This window comes from Sinocyclocheilus rhinocerous, unplaced genomic scaffold (genome assembly GCF_001515625.1).
Source record: "Sinocyclocheilus rhinocerous isolate Xijiao unplaced genomic scaffold, SAMN03320098_v1.1 scaffold522, whole genome shotgun sequence".
NCBI classification, from domain to species: domain Eukaryota; kingdom Metazoa; phylum Chordata; class Actinopteri; order Cypriniformes; family Cyprinidae; genus Sinocyclocheilus; species Sinocyclocheilus rhinocerous.
In genome coordinates, this window is record NW_015625031.1 from 105,033 (window position 1) to 110,814 (window position 5,782).

At 36.9% G+C, this 5,782-nt stretch overlaps 1 pseudogene; it reads right to left on the bottom strand.

Moving 5' to 3' along the window:
- Positions 1 to 1,901: 1,901 nt before the first annotated feature.
- The window catches only part of LOC107748180 (uncharacterized), a 73,262-nt pseudogene continuing 69,381 nt past the window's right edge, over positions 1,902 to 5,782 (bottom strand).

Here is a 5,782-nt window from a genome sequence, read left to right on the forward strand (position 1 = left end):
GATCAACAAACAAACAAAAAAATAGGGGCTGCACGATAAATCGCATGTGATTGTCATGCGCATCTCGTCAGTAAAGCCGGTTCTGTGAACAGTAAATCTCCATCACGTGCTTTCAGATGGAGCGGCATTTAATACACAGAGCCATAGATGACTGCAATGTCGCGTTCATAATGGCAGATGAGTCGCATTCGATTATGAACGTGATATTGAGTAGCTTGTCAGTGTAAGAGTTTTTATTTATGCCATTTATGTTTTTGTTAATACAGCGTATAGCACTAGTCAACTAAATGAAAGTAACATGGCAAAGATGAATGCACTTTTGGAAGTTGAATGTAAGGGAAATGTCATTTCTGAGGTTTAATGGTTTATTGTTCGGATCAACTTACTTTGTTGTGTATTTTCAACATGAAAAATAACTTTTATATTGATTAAATGGATTTATTGCATTTTGGGGAAAAAATAATAAAATTTTATAATAAATCTTTGAAAATCAAAATCTGGATTTTTAATGTTATTATAACCTAAAGATGCTATGTGAAAGTTTGAAACAGAAAATAGTGGTTTTCATCTTGCTATTTTCTTGGTAAAGAAAACACATTTTACTCCTTATAGATTTACATATACTGTATATGCTCCATACCATAGAGAACCCCCCCCCGCACACACACACACACATAAAAAAATCCCAATTTAACCCCTGTATATACATACTTCAGTTTTATCTACCCTAAACACACAGCTTAACCAATTAAAGACCATTAGAGCAGCATAATCACTACAAACATTTAGAGAAATTGGTATATATTTGTAAAACAGGTATGAACCCTAGCCCTAATACAACAGTTTACATTCTTAAATAACAACAAATCTTGATCTTAACAACAAATTTGGATGGAACATATTTACATTCTATATATAAATCTTTCAGCATGCCAATATCACATAACATGGTCACTGTCCACTGACATCACAGACTGACTGTCCACTGACTGTTGATTAAATGTGGCCAAATAAGTTAATTTCCATAATTATAAAGGACATTAAGATGTATAAACATGCAAAAATCTGCATGTTAACATAGGACTGTACAGGCATGATATGCACATATTTGTATCACTGTCCTATCCAGCTCTTCAGTTTCAGTTTCTCTTCACCTTCTTGAACTGAGAACAAGAACAATACAAGAACAGTTTGTTCATTTGAGCATTGTCTGAACCTGACCTCATCTTACATAAGAACAAATCAACCAGAGCTACAACATTCTTCAAAACCTTTAGAAATGAAGTTTTAAACCCACTTCTCACACTTTATTATAGATAGTATCAACATCAAGCAAAACAATTGCAAAGATACTATTAAAAAAGATAACACTATCAATAATCTCTTATTCATAATATTACTGAAAGTATTTGATTTCAAAATACAGAATGTGAAGCCACCTTGCTTCAATTTACATCACATTTATTTCCCCTTTGTGTTTTGTATTTCCCCTTTCCTAACTTTACCTCTTACTTTCCATCGTGTACATTGACCAGATAATTTTTGAAAGTCTATTATAGAAATACTTTCCTGAATTGTAGCATAAGTGTATGCATTTCTTAAAAGTTACAGAACTGAAAGGAAGAATGCAACATGAATGGCACTTTTAATGTTTTCTTCACATGATTTGAATAAACATGAATTTGATTGTCTTTCTTACTGTAACATTTTCTTTAATAAAATAAGCTAAATGTAGTAAATAACAATTCATGTAAATTATTTGTTTTTATGCTTGTAGGAAAATAGACAAAGTCCATGTGAAATAAGGAAATAAAAACCCAAAACCAGTGTGGCATCAGTGTCACATTCATTAAAATGCCACTAAAAATCTGTGTGTGTGTGTGTGTGTGTGTGTTAATAAACTAAAAGAGGGTCAGGGCACTCATCAGGACAAGTAACCGCATCGGAGAACCACACAGACAAGATGCCTCAGATACCTTCACTTGCTCTGGGACCCACTTATCTGTCAACAGGGAATATAACGTAATGTGTTGACAGCAGAAATCAACAGATACCTTTATTTACAAATGATTAAAATAAATGAAATGTTCACCTGTAATCCCTTCAGACATCGTCAGAGGACCAATGGATAAGGAAGCACTGTCATGGAAGTCCAGAGACCTGCCCTCTCTCCGCTGGTGTCCAGAGTTACAGTCCTAAAAGAGAAAGAGGCAAAATCCATCTGTGTAAAAATCACTGAACAAAAATGAATGATAAAGGAGTGCACAAAGTCTCCAGCAGAGGACAGCAAACCTCACCACCAGGGACACATTAAGGGCTGATATTTAGTGTTTGATCAAAGGAGTTTATAAATGGCAGATTCGTAAATCTCCACATATTCAAAACTCACTGAGGAGCAGATATTGCTTGACAGAAGGCAAATGTGAACAGCACAGTGCAGGTAAAGCTTAGTGGAGTTTGCAGTGAAGATGAACATCCTGAAGGAGAAACGACTGGATGTCGAGACGCCGTTCTGCAGCAGCTCCACTGTGTGGTCATTTGGATTGGGACACCTGAGAATATCAATTATGACAATCAACAAATAAAATTTTGATTTCAATAGAGACATTCAACCCTAAAGTGATTTATTGTAAATCATCACATTTTCATTTAATGTGGAAAAAAATGGAATCTGTGCTTTAAGGATTAGAAACAGCTTTACTCTGTGACGATGAGATCCCAGCGGAGACTGTAATCAGGATCGTTCACAGGTGTAGCCCAACACGTGTCCATTACCAGGGCAAACTGGTGGCTGTCAACCCCCTCAACACGAACTTCCACATTCATCTTCTGGTCGAGCTCTGCATCCACTTTACCAGTGAAGGGCTGGGTAAACTCATCATCCTCATATGGAGTCATCCGAACCTGATATCTGCCTTCACCAGCGGGGAGGGTCTCGTGCACAATGCTGTTGAAATAATGGACAGATCCATTTTAAAATTACTTAGTTTTAAGGGTAAAATATATATTTTTGGTTTAGAAAATATTACCATAATTACTTTATTTAGACATTTATTTTTCTGCTTAAGAGATTAGTTCACTGAAAAACTTTTTCATCATTCATCACGGAAAATTTTGACCTAGCTCTTTTTGGTGGTGCATTCGTGAGAGCTCATTAAAGAAGTAGTGATGTCTGAATTGTAAGCTATTTGTTTGTTTGAGTCTCATCTTACTGAATAATGATTTCCTCATATCGGTCATATAGGCCATTTTTATAATATACCTGTGGAGCTTTTTTGGAGCTTGAAAATCCTCAAGAGAATTAACAGTAAACAACCAGTACAACTCCACAGAACAAATAAAGGCATGAGAGTTTGAACAATATGATTGTGAGAAAATTCCATTTTGTGAACTAATCAGAAATCATATTTGACTCACACCTCTCCAGTGGGTTGATTGCCATATTCATGGAAAGTGTTTGTGTTTGAGGATAAACACAGCTGAAAGAAAGCTTAAGGATTTTCTTTCTGCTGATGAGACCTTCTGACCTCGGTGTCCCCAGAATAAAGTTATTGTAGATGAAGTGGGTGCCATTGGCCTGTGACAACATATATACATATGTTTGTAAATTAGCTCAAATTGAATGAAAAAATAGCAGTCAAGTCAAATAATGGTGGGTTACATATTAATGGTGGAGAATGTGGGCACAAGTTCAAGTATTTTATGTGATGAGGTCTTGTGCACCCTTCTTATTAAACTGACAGACTCTATCAGTTTAAATCTATTAAAGACCACATCTCTTTAACCTGGCATACACATAACACACTATCGCATTTATATAATTCAAATCTGTTAAAGGATTGTTAGGCTGCATTAAATAGGTCAACCGGAACCGGAAATATTAGTCCTTTTTATTCTTATTCCGAGATCACCATAGCCATCTGGATCCAGTCCGTATCCAGACCAGATGGTAGATCAGCACCTAGAGATGACTTCTACATCCCTCAATGTCAATAGAGACCATGTCAACTAGATGAGCCCTAGAGACAGATCTCCTGTGAAGACCACGTCAACTAGATGGCCATCGGGACAAGACCACGGGAACCACTCAAGTCCTCTGCACAATCTGACCTGCATTGCAGCCTGGAATTAAACCACACCATGCTGGTTTTGTCTGGGTGGTCTAGGGTGGTCTGTTTGGGCCCTCCAAAGAATCAATCTGTAACAAACTGTAAGAGCCCAACAATCTTCCCTAGAGATTTCTCAAATCTCAAAGAGATTCCCGCATGGTCAAATCTAACTCTACTGGTTATTTCAGGCATTACAAATGTTTGGATCATGTATTTCAATAGATCATACATAGTTAGTCCTACCACAAGATTTGTACCACAGACATGTTCATCGTTATCAAAATGGAATTCCACTCTGCCATTCCGGACCATTCCTTTGCAGCTGGGATCATTGAGGTGTAAGACGTCAGCTGGAAATCCAGCCTCAAAGAGCTGACAGCGAGACACAGACAAGGAGCCAGAGCTGCTTTCACAGGTTTCTGAGAAATCTGAGAGAGAAAAAAAGCCAATGTGATTAATGACTAAAAAACTGTATTTTTCACATTTTGTTGTGGAATGATACCAACCGAAAGAGTCAGGTTGTGGTCTGGGTTGGTCGTCGTTACATAAACAGTCGTAAACACCATTTTTCATCCCGCACCTTTCGTCCTCAGAGCAGTTGAGTTCAGAACAGGGATTTCTATTAACTAGGAGGAGAAGTTGTTTTGTAAAACAGCGTCTGCTAAATGCAAAAATGTAAATGTAATAAATGACCGAATCAATTTATTTTCTTTATTTCTCTTCTGTTCTTTCAGACACAAATTTACACCACTGCTTATTTACCCACAGTTATCAACCAATTCTCAGCTTTATATATTACACCACCAATAGAACTTACAATTCTATGTTTATCCTAACTAAGTGTAGTGGATATAAGCTGTTACATTACCATATACGTATATCCATATACTAAACATTCTGGCCACTTGACTGATTATTGCTCTTAGTCTCCTTGTTTTCAAATTAGTAACAGAATCTTTGACACATCATTTGAACTATCAGCAGATCCTGAATCAAGTACAAATGGTGATCTGTAAATGAACTAGTTCTACTAAATTTAACACTTTTTTTAATGTGTTAAATTCCTTACATGTTTCAGAACACATAACATGGATCTGATTTGCTCATATATAAAAAATAATCCTCCAGACTGTAATACAACACATTATATTACCAGTCGTTGTTGTTTTGATTGTAGTTTCTGTAGTTATGGTTGTCTCTGGCATTACAGTAATAGAGGTAGCGTTTATGTTCCTTGCATCTGGAAAAAAAAAATCATAAAAAATTATGATCTCTTACATAAACAGAGAGCACATATAAATATATTTACCTGCACAGTATGCCAAATTGCAGGTAGTTGGACTAACAAATTCATAGACATAATAATCTCCTGGACAGGCTTTTACTTTAATGGGATTGGATTGGAAATAGCAGCAGTTATTGTCCCAGTGACTGCAGACATCTCGAGTGACCACTCCATCCTCAACTGCTGGATGTTCTCCGTTCAGCCAGAGTGGAGCATTAGTGCCACAACTATACTCCTCAACACACGTGTCTTGCATCTGAACACTCTGACCCTGAATGAAGAGACGGTACCAGCCATTCCAGCTGACCCAAGTGTCACACATTATTTGAGAGGAATGGTGGCTCTCCATGGATCGTCCAGGACATTGTAGTTGTAGCAGGGGTCAACA